Below are 11,188 nucleotides of genomic sequence, written 5' to 3' on the forward strand. Positions count from 1 at the left end.
TAAATTTTTACATGCTTGTACACTCACCATTGAAATGCAGAAAAATGGATTTATTGTTGCAGTAAGAGAAAAAATACTGAAAACTGATTTGGTTCTGGTTTTCTTGCAACAAAATCTGATGGTTCTGGATGGGCATTTGGTGAGAATGCAGCTTTTACAGAGGTAATGCAAGTATAAACAAGCACTGAAAACAGACTCAGGAAATCTGTGTTGTGTATGGACCTAACAATATATTTCTAAAAGGAAATAACTAGAAAAGCAAAATAATTTCTATTGTCTCTTTCAAGTGTAATACATCCAAGTCCTTAGTAATCTTTAAAATCCTGACATTCATGACATTCAGCATTTTTGATGTGTTCCAATGAATGGTATAGTCCTGTAACAGGAGCACATCTTGTTCAGCTCTGTTGCTACAAAAATGATATGTTAAAATGGAAAAGAGAGGGGGGAAAAGAGTGGATAAAATGTAAATTACATGAAATAATAAATCAAACACCCAAAGTCTGACATTTAGATTTCTGGTGGTCCATATGTTTTACATATTATGAAACCATCCCCATAAACAATTCTTGCTAAAGAATACAATTCACATTCTTCCTAAACCATCCTATCTCATTTGTTTACAGTTTTCTTCTCAACAGCTTCATTAAATTGAAGACAGCATGAGCAAGTTGAAACAATTCATAAAGAAAAAAAAAAAGATCTCTATTAAATAATGTCAACATCAAAGGCAACAATAAGTAATCTCCTGCAAAGGGAAGGCTGTGAAGGCGTCTTTTGAGCTGGTTAAAAACTGGCAATTATCAATTTGATTTTGACAGGAATGAGAAGGAGGAATGTTCTGTACATGCTTTAATCTTCTAACATACATTTTATAATAAAATTTTAAAAAAATAAAAATAATAATAATAAAACCCTCAAAACACCTTAAGATATATTTGGTGAATATTTAACTAAGTCTGTACTAGCACAAACAAGTTTGCCCCAGGGAAAGCATTATGCCTAATGCCTTTGCTTTATCCTTTTTATAAAAATGCTATGGTTTTATAAGTAGACAATGATCTAGTGTTTATTTAGAAAAAAAAAGTCAGCTGGGAAGAGGCTACACCTGCATGAAAATAATACAGGATGCAGCTTTTTCCAGAGCTGGGTCTGAGGGTGTGCTGCAAAAGCCAGTGTCAGGGAAGAGAAGCACCAGCATTCTGCCAGTGGCAGACTCCTTCCTGAAGAGCTCCAGCAATCGTGGAAAATGGAATGAGATGAAGAAGATGAGGAAGACTTCACTGTGGATTCAGGAGAGCAGCACTTGGTTTGCTCGGCCCTTCAAAGAGTGAAAGCACCATTTCAGAAAGCAGCAGACCTTTGCATGAGTGCAGGTTTATCACTGTGTCTGGGCAAGGGGCTGGGTCATGTCATCACAAGAAAACACCTGTGTGCCACCTTCCCTAGTCACTGCAAGGACCACTCCTCTACAGAGTTTAATAAAATAGTCATGACTTACCCGATATAACTTACACTTCATCATTCACAGGACACTACTTAAGCAGCTCTATCCTGCCCACAAACCAACTGATCCAAATTTTTCTCATATTTTAATCTTTGATAATAATAATAGAATGAAAAATGCAGGGAAATACGAATTATTTTTTTCCCCACTCAGTTCTAATCACTACTTTATAATCATATTCTTTATTATTTTCATTTTTTTCTTATCTATAGAAGAATAACATTCCAAAACAAATATACTAACTGTAGTTATCTAGAGGACTTTCATATTTCAAGAATGTTATATTAAAATTATGGTCAAATAAGTTAAACATTTGTAAATTTAATACCAAATAAAATAACTGTAAGAAGCAAAACTATTTCTTTCCAATTGGAAGGTGTTAAAGACCTCTATATGCATTCATATTTTCCAAGCTGTTTAACATATGTTTTGCCTGCTTTCTAATCATCTTAAGGGAGAGTAGTGATAATGGTGCCAGTGTGATTCTATTCCCTCTGCAGATTCATCTTCATACAATACAGAACACTTCCCCAGAAAATGTCTTTCAGTACGGCTAATGGGATTGGATCAAAAACTCAAAAATTACCCCAGACAAATTTAGCCCATTAGAAACTTAGGAGAAGAGAATTTACTGTGAAAATGAAAGAATGGTGGTCAGCCCTGTCAGATCTGGAAAATTCACTTTAAAAATTGTTTTGAATTGCTTGTGTGCTTAAAAGCTGCCCTCTTATCTTCAGACTTTCTCAGGTATTTTAAAAAAGGTTAAGCTCTTTTCCCACAAGCTTCACTAAAGAAGGGTACCGAATTAGTTTTGCTCCCCAGTCATGGCCTACACAGAAATATCTGTGTAGGCCATGACTGGGGCGCAAAGCTAATTTGCTGAACCTCACCACACTTTTCATTTGACATTCAAAATGGATAGGATTACATCAGTGAGATAACACAATTGACACAGCAGAGCTCCTTGCAGAGAACAGCCAGTCTTTTCTTCATCTGTTTTGTATAAATAAATAAATTTAGGCTATTGCTTCTCAAAAATCTTGCAATGTTGACTTTACTATGCTACATTTACACAGGACTAAAATGGTTTGGATGCTCTTTGATTAGTGATGTGAACTTTCAAGGACACTTACAACAAGTGAGAAGATCCTCTCCATTATTTTTCTGAATCTGGAAAGCCATGCTTGAAGATGAAAAAGCACAAATCAGCAACTTTTCCAAGCTATACCCAGAAAGGCAGCTTACATTCTCATAATTTGTATGTATACATCCCACACATTATATTGGGAGGTCAATCTGAGTCAAAAGCTGCTCTATTAGATGAACTTGGTTTAATTTCCATTAAAAAAGTGATTTTATTTGAGTCAAAATTTGTGATCACTGTGCAATCTAGGTCAAGAATCAGCAGCCACTCAACATTTTCTTATAAACACATTCAGTTTTCAACCATTTTGTCTTTAACTCCCTCTGTATAATTACCTCCGCCTTATTTCTATGCACACTAATTGATTCTCTAAGGATCCACATTTCTATTTTATCACATGGGCAAGATAAAACAACAAATCCTTAGTTTTTCCTAGATCTCTCTCTGCTTTCTACAGTACTCAGTGCTACAAACAAACTACCATTTGTAGATATTATTATTACTACCACTTATGAATCTGTAAATGTAGCCCTTCTTTCTCCAAGTTCAGCCACTTTTCTATCAGGAGTGAAGTGTTTTAGAAAAAAACAGTAAAGAAAGTAAAAATGTACCGCAGTAGTCACAATATTTGGATGAAATAACAAAAATTAGCAGGCTCAAAGTAAGTAGTGTTTTATTTTATTTTATTTTATTTCATTTCATTTCATTTCATTTCATTTTTAACCAGACTGAGAGGTACTTTGTAGATTTCTTATTAAAAAGTTATATCCTATGTATGACAAATTTATCAGTGCCCTCTATCATTTGTTACCAACTCTACACCGAAGTCACTTTCTACATGTCATCACTTTTCTTTATCCAATCATTTAAGGTAGTGTAGAGCTTTCTATTCCAGTTCCACTGATGAAGATGACTAGGGTGGGTGGCTGTAAAGTTGTGGAAAATATTTCTGTCACTGTATTACCTGACCTGTTCCAGACTATGAGGAGAAAATAGGTTCGAATCAGATAAAGATGAGAATATGGCTCTAAATACTCTTAGTTTGAATAAAAGCTGTTCAAAGATGGAGGAAACCCTTTTGCAGTATTTTTATTTAGTACAGTACAGCAGGAGCACTGTAGACTCTTCCATGCTGCCTGGCCAACATGTCTGTTTCTCACTTAGGAGACTAGGAAAGTTCCATCTCTTGGGCTATTTAATCCTCAGCATCTTTGCCAAGATCGCCAGCAAAGCTATCAATTATCACATCACAAAAAGAGAGTGAACAACCATACTGCAGAAGCTGGCATAAAACCATCAGCTCTTTTCACATACCTCTTCATAGCTATCAGATGGTAGTAGTTTTGGGTTGCCACTGAATTAAATATTTCAAGTGCTCAATTTTTTGAAGAAAAAGAAAAGAAAAACTTAGTTGCAATGATGTCACAAGGTCTTGCTAGAAGCCCATTGCATGACATTATCCAAAGCTCTGATGGCTCCCGTGTTTAGACACATCAGTTTCTCTTCTTGGTCCAGTATCCTGATCTTTCTCATTAGTTTCTAGGTGGGAGCCCAGCGGGTCAGTGCCAGGAAGCACGCTAATGCTCGTTCACCAGAATCCAGAGTGCTGGCGAACATTTCGCTGAAACTCTACTTAAGGGTCTCAAGTGTATTTCAGCACACTCAGGGTATTAGAGCTTTATATCATTTGAAAGAATCCTTTATTTTTAGTGCTAAATCAACAAAGCTGTTAGTGTCATTTTCAGTCAGACTGTCATCTACTGGGAATTCAAAATTACACTCAGCTGCAAACTATTGACACTCCTCTTAACAAAAAAATGTTTTTAATAAATCTTTACATTAGCCTATGAGATAAAAAAATCTTTACCATGAAATATACAAGTGTATAAGTGTTTTATGAAAGTTTTATTAACTTTACAAAAGAAGAATTGGCAGTGAACCATGAACATCCTGTACTCCTAACACGTGGTTATAAATTACATGTTCTTTCCAATAACATCTGAAAAAGAGACTGTAATTTAAATTTCAAAACCACTTGGCATACCTACTATATAGTGCTGACATGAAGTAAAGGGAGGATCTGGAGAGACTCAAACAAAGAGTGAAAATATAAAGACATCCTTAGCTAAAAAGCTGCTGATGAATACAATTCCTTTCCAGCTGGACAGGGATCAAGTACTTGCTTGTCATATCATTCAATGCACTGTTCAATCAGGGATTCTTCCTTTCAACAAAAAGAAAACTTAAGTGCTGCTAATCATCCCTTGTAGAACTTTATCTTGCAGATACCTTCTTTATGTCAGGATTTCTCAATGACCATTGCCAACAGTAGAAGGATCAAAGTTGTTATTAAACAAAAATGCCTTCATGGATGGGGAAAAGCTATCTTCTGTCCTTACATACAAGATTTTTCAGCTACTAGTAGCTTAATCATATTTGGTGTAAGTAAAAAAAAATCCTTATGAATACTCTGAAGAAAATCTATAGAAAACATTTTACTTCCCATTTCTAGATAATGATGACTGCTCAGTACAATTTATTTATTCTGGTTTCCTGTAGGAAGATATATGCCACTCCATCCATTTAAGGATGTACTTTAAAATGGTAACATATTCAAACCTGACTATTTGAATAGACCTACAGTTTGCAGCGCCACATAGCAAACCATACTCTCATGTGGTATGTCATTTTTAAGTCCTAGAAGTGCCTTTAATAACATACAATGCACATTCTTACAAGAAATGCAAATTTTTTGCAAGCAGATTAGATAATTTCATGCAACTCATCCTCACAGTGCTGTCTGGATTAAACTGGTTTTCCTGACTCCCAGCAGTATGTGAAAAGCCAGAGAGAAGCTTGCTGCCAGTTGGTTTAGTGGCTTGAATAGAACACAAGCCTAGAGAGAGAAAACCAAGCTGCAAATAATCATGCAACATCAAGATTCCTTAAGACCAGTCTTTAGCACAAAGCAAACACAAGAGCACTCTTGAGAAAAGCAAGAGAGAAATTAAAAAGACCGAACAAAAAAAAATAAATTAGTCTAAGATTAAAAAAAACCCCACTGCTGGCATGCAGCTCTTTTGACAAAAACAAGCAGCAAGATCACTAAGGTTTTTTTCAACAGCATACTCACCAATTTTGCTGAAATGGTGGTAATTTCCAGTTGCAGATCTACTTTTGTTAGAGAAATGTAAAAAGGTCAAAACAGTGAGAAAAAGGACTTCATTTAGAAAACTTTAAACAGATTGGGCAGCACTCTAACTTACTCCAGCCTCTACAGCATTGCAGTATGTTCTCAGAACCGTGAAACATCCAGTCTGACATATGAGAAAGCACCAGAAGACAGGACAAGTCCATTGGAGAGTTTGGGTCAGGTAGAAAAACAAATTACAGAAAGAAAATTAGTATTACCTCTGAAGAGTGTGTTGGGAAAAGTGATTAACATGAAGTAGAACCAGTGCACCTGGCTATGGTGCATCAGAAACATTACGCTGGAAGCTGAAACAAAATTCTAATTCATAGCAAAGACTCACAACAATCAAGATAGCAGCTACAGAAAAAGACTGGACAGCAACTGAAAATACAGGCAATTTTTTTTCAAAGTCTATGTATATGAGAGACCTGATCTTTTGAGTCCTGCAAATAACTGATGTTTATATGCATCACTTATTTTGAAGAAGAAAAAGAATGGCTCAATTTTGAGCCATAGTTTTAGAAATGTACGTTAATCAAAGAGTTGAGGAAGACAGCATTTTGGTCATTAATGCTTTCTTCAGCATCAGGATTGAAGCAGTTTTGCAAAGCTATCAGGATGGCGGATTTTCATTTGTGGAAATATGCTTGGGAAAGAGGGCTCCTCTCAGATCACTCACACTAAAACATGGCTAAGGGGACAAATATCAAGAAGATGTGATTCACAAAAAATGATCAGGTAAGAGAAACAGTTTCTCTGATGCCTTAACTGAATTATAGGGCCATCAGAAATAATTTGGATGCTAATGCTATTTTGATATAGTACAGTGACATGAATTGGAACAATAACAGTGAAATAAAATATGCAGATATTAATCAACCAAAATACTTTGTAATTCCAGAATACTTAAAAATCCTAGCGAAAAGAGAAGAAAAATGTTGGAATTTCCTCAGAATGCAATTCCTCTGCCTTGATGGTTGCAGTAGTACTGCATTTTCCACCAGAGAACCTATTCATTTTGTTTGATAAGTATAATTTTTTCTAGACCACAAGTGCTTCTGTGTTGATCATTCATTGCAAGCTTAATTTTGAATAATAATATATGTTAAAATAATATATGTTAGCAATGTTATAAGGCCCATTCATATAGAACTTGAACAGTGATGTAAGATTTCAAAAATTATTTCCTAATTGATTTAATTTATATTAAAATTACACTCAATCTCTAAAAAAAAAGTGATATTTCTTGATTTCCTGAAAAGATTGGTCCTATATTTTTCTCATTTCCAGTATAGACAATTAATCTGGTATTTTCTTATATATTCATCTCATCTGAGGACGTGGTTTGATGATGCAAAGCTGATGGGAACAATACCAACTGAAGTGGTTCCTATGCACCATTTTTATACAACCATCCTGCTTCTGAGCTGTGGTGCTAAAACTGTTTTTGGAACTGACCTGAGGTAGCTCAGGGAATTGATCTAGGTTAGAAAAAGAAGGAAGAACAAAGGGCCGAGGTAACTGAGAATGAGGAACTACTTAAACTAAGAGATTGAGTCATGGCTTTGCTATGACTACCATTGTGCCTTTGCCAGTTTGAATCTGTCCAGAGCTGCATTGAAACAATCAACGCAGACACACTGGTGAGTGTGTCCAGCTTCCATGGGAGAGATTCCATATTTTGTCACTGCTAGGCTGTAAGAGAACAACTTGCAATTGCTTTAAGGTGACAGAACATGTGGAGCTTAATCTTTATTAAGATGATGTTTAATATTTTTTTAAACTTTCTGTTCATTTATGAGGGAACCAGAAAAATACTAAATATATAAATAAAATTGAGCAAAGAATAACAGTAATCCAATACTTGAAATCTTTGCAACAAAAGGATTTGGATGTGGGGAAATTATCTGCTCTTGATTGAAGACCTTGGAACCTTCGACCAAATAAATTAATTTTTTCCAGTTCTGAATAAGTGATGCTTGCTACAAAGTAGAACTTGCCCTTCTATGAAATGTGTTAAAGGAAAATATCATGCATATAGAGAGAATGCTGGATTACAAGGGCATGATGTTAATCATAGCAGATCACAGTGCTATGTCAGAGACAAAAATAAAAGCAGCAAAGACAAGGAGAAACATGTACCATGATTTAAAATAGAACTCCCACACTTACAGCAGGATGAGACTGATGTATTAGACACAAAGAATTTCTGGTAAGTGACCTCTAACACTTATTATATAAAACACTGTACAAAGACCGTTGGCAAATGAAGTTATTTAATATGAAAATCAGTCCCTTTTCAAAAATCTGTGGCAGAATGGCTATCTTTAACAATAGCTCAGAAATATTTGAACAAGTTACAAGTAGGAAAGGAAAAGTAGAGAAGCATTACCCATCACTTAGCAGCCTGACTAATCATTCTAGAACTGAAAAAATACAATAATTTAAATAAATTATTGTATTATCTTTATTAAATTTCAATTTATGTTTATTTTGGAAGATATTGACTATAACTGTTCTATGAGTGATAAATAAAATAATTCTGTGCTTGGTCACATGAAGCGTACCTTGAAAAACAAAATGAAAATATCATAATACTTGTTCTTATTTAAAAAAATTAAAAAAAAAAAAAAAAGTGAAGGGGAAAAATGCAAACACTAGAAAGTCTCTATGACCTTTGGTTTCAAATTCCTTATCTTCACACCTGAAAATAGCACAGCTCTTCTGAGCTATTATACCAGGGGGAAAAAAAAAAAAGTAAATGACAATGGTTTAGTAATTCTGCTTGTGAAGAATGGGTTATTACAAAGTTTAGAACTAAGATGAGCTAGGCATTTTCTTCCTCTGATTATTAAATAATCGTGTCAGTATATCAGATTTATGACTCCTTCCTTCCTTAAGCATGGATATTTCACATTTGAACAGAAAATGAAATGAAATTTCATTGAATGAATGAAAATTCTCTGAGACACCAAGAATCCCTTTTGAGTGTTGACCAAATTATTTAAAATGGCTGCAAGTCTTAAGCAGAATATCCACAGATACAGAAAACAGAGAGGATTTACAGTACCACAGGTTAACTTCCTACAAACAGCTAGATGATATTTTTAAACAATAGCTAAGTAAGATTCTTGGTTGAAAATTCCTCCTCACCCAAACTCACAGCAAAATTGTTGCCATATCTTAATGGAAGACTAGGTGAGATTCTTTCAGATCTCTTATTTTGACTTTAAATAATTTCTTTATATCTCCCTTCAGAGGAAATGTATCCTGGACCTCACTATACAAATGGCACCATCCATACATTTAAAAAAATTGAGTTTATCATAATTTTTTTTTTTTTTTTTTAAATGGATTCCAGTAGTATAAGTATTTTGGAAAATGTCACGACTGTGGCCATTTGCCAAGTTGTAATAAGGTACTGACTTGTGGAAAATCATTGTTTCCAAATCTTTCAAGGAAAGAGGAAAAATAACTTGATAGCTTAAAACTTGGCAACATCAGTGCTCCAAAAGGAAAGTAGGTAATGAGGAGGAGAAAAAAAAAAAAAACAAAAAACAAGGCAGCTACAGCTGTTCTAAGTGGGCTGACAAAGCTGCTGCATAAAAATGCAATCAAATATTCTGGAAACTGTTCACAATTGTTCTGCATGAAAGTTAAAGATGCTTTCTTAAACCCCTGCCTTCTCTCTCAGTGTAAGATGACAGTAGAGCTCATAACAATTCCTTGTAGGAAACTGATTAACACATAATGTATCAGTGAATACTTCATTGCTCTCTGATATTACTGATACAAGAGCTCGTTCTCTTCCCTTCTGCTTCTTATCCCTAAATACAAAAAAATTAATAAAAAATATTACTTATCTTCCTAAATGGATTCAGATTTGAACATCTATGAGCAGAATAAAAAAAGAAAAAAATTATCAGAGAGGCTTTCTTATCATAGGTACTCAAGGGACAGTGACCAAAGACTTTAAGGCACCTTTCATATTCACTTTTGCCTGTCAATAGAGTGCTGAGTGACTTATTTGAGGACATTACAATAGTAACAAATACCACCAACGAACAATAACAACTTCATCAGGCAAGGCTGTACTACCAAAGTGAATCAGAGAACTGAACATTTGTTGCTCCTGGCCATTTCAGCATGAAATAATCAAAATTATTTTCAGTTCAGTTTGGTTCAGTTCAGATTTGCTTCCAAGGTACTTTTTATTTATGATTACTGAGTCACACACAAACATTTCTAACATCTATTAAACATCTGACATCTATTAAATACTTTCAAACAAATATTAATTTTGATAAAGTTTTGAATATGCAAGATTTTTTTTTCAAAATATTAGTGAGAATAGCTTTTTAATTAGAATACAGAACAATAATACAGCAATTGAAACCTCCTCTGAACATTAAACTGTTTCTGGCTTTCTTTTGTTTATTTTACAATCTATCAAAACAGCTCCTTTTACTACTTTTGTTTTCCACGTCTCTCCAGCTGTACCAAACAAGGTTAGTGCTCCTTATGAACTTCAACATTCATTGCAGCTGTCAGGCTATGCCTTTCCTATTCTTTCCATGTTTTTCCATATATTTTCTGAAAAGATACTACTTTCCAGAACCATCAGTATTTGATGTTATTTAAGTTTTATAACCTTCTGTCTCACCTATTGTTTCATTAGTATCTCATCGCATCTCATCACATCTCATCTAATATGTGAGAGAGGACAATAATACCAGATCTTTGTAAATATGTTTTTATTTACATCATGGGAATGCACAAGCTCTAGACACTTGTCATGCCAAAGGAGCAGCATTTTTCAGCAATAAAGGAAAACACATAATTCCACCCTTTTCCTTGCAGAAGACGACAAAGGCAATGAGGAAATGAAGTAAAAAAACCCCCTACCCTAGACAAAACGTAACTGTGACTGATATAGCTGACTTCAAAAGTGCAGTGAGACTATTTTAAACCATTACAAAATATTCTGGAAGGGTATAGGTAGTTGAGAATGTTAGTGAGAATGCTGTAAACTTGGAATAAAATTCTGTTCTCCCACATTCTGACTGGAGTAATTTTATCTCAGATGTGGTTTTGCATAAGATGTGGAGTGTTTTTTAATCAGCAAAGAATTTTTGTGGGCTTTTTTTTTTTAACATCATGGAAAACAAAATACAAAAATTAAACATTCACTGGAGTAAAACAACTGGAAGTATCTGTGTCTAACAGTATCAGTTCTCCTTTTCCTTAAATTCAGTTATCTTAACAACTTGATGCCATTTAATCAAGAACATCACACAACTACTTAATTTTATTCTAGATCGCATTAATGCAGTTGATTTTGCTG

This window comes from Hirundo rustica, chromosome 6, assembly GCF_015227805.2.
Source record: "Hirundo rustica isolate bHirRus1 chromosome 6, bHirRus1.pri.v3, whole genome shotgun sequence".
Taxonomy (NCBI): domain Eukaryota; kingdom Metazoa; phylum Chordata; class Aves; order Passeriformes; family Hirundinidae; genus Hirundo; species Hirundo rustica.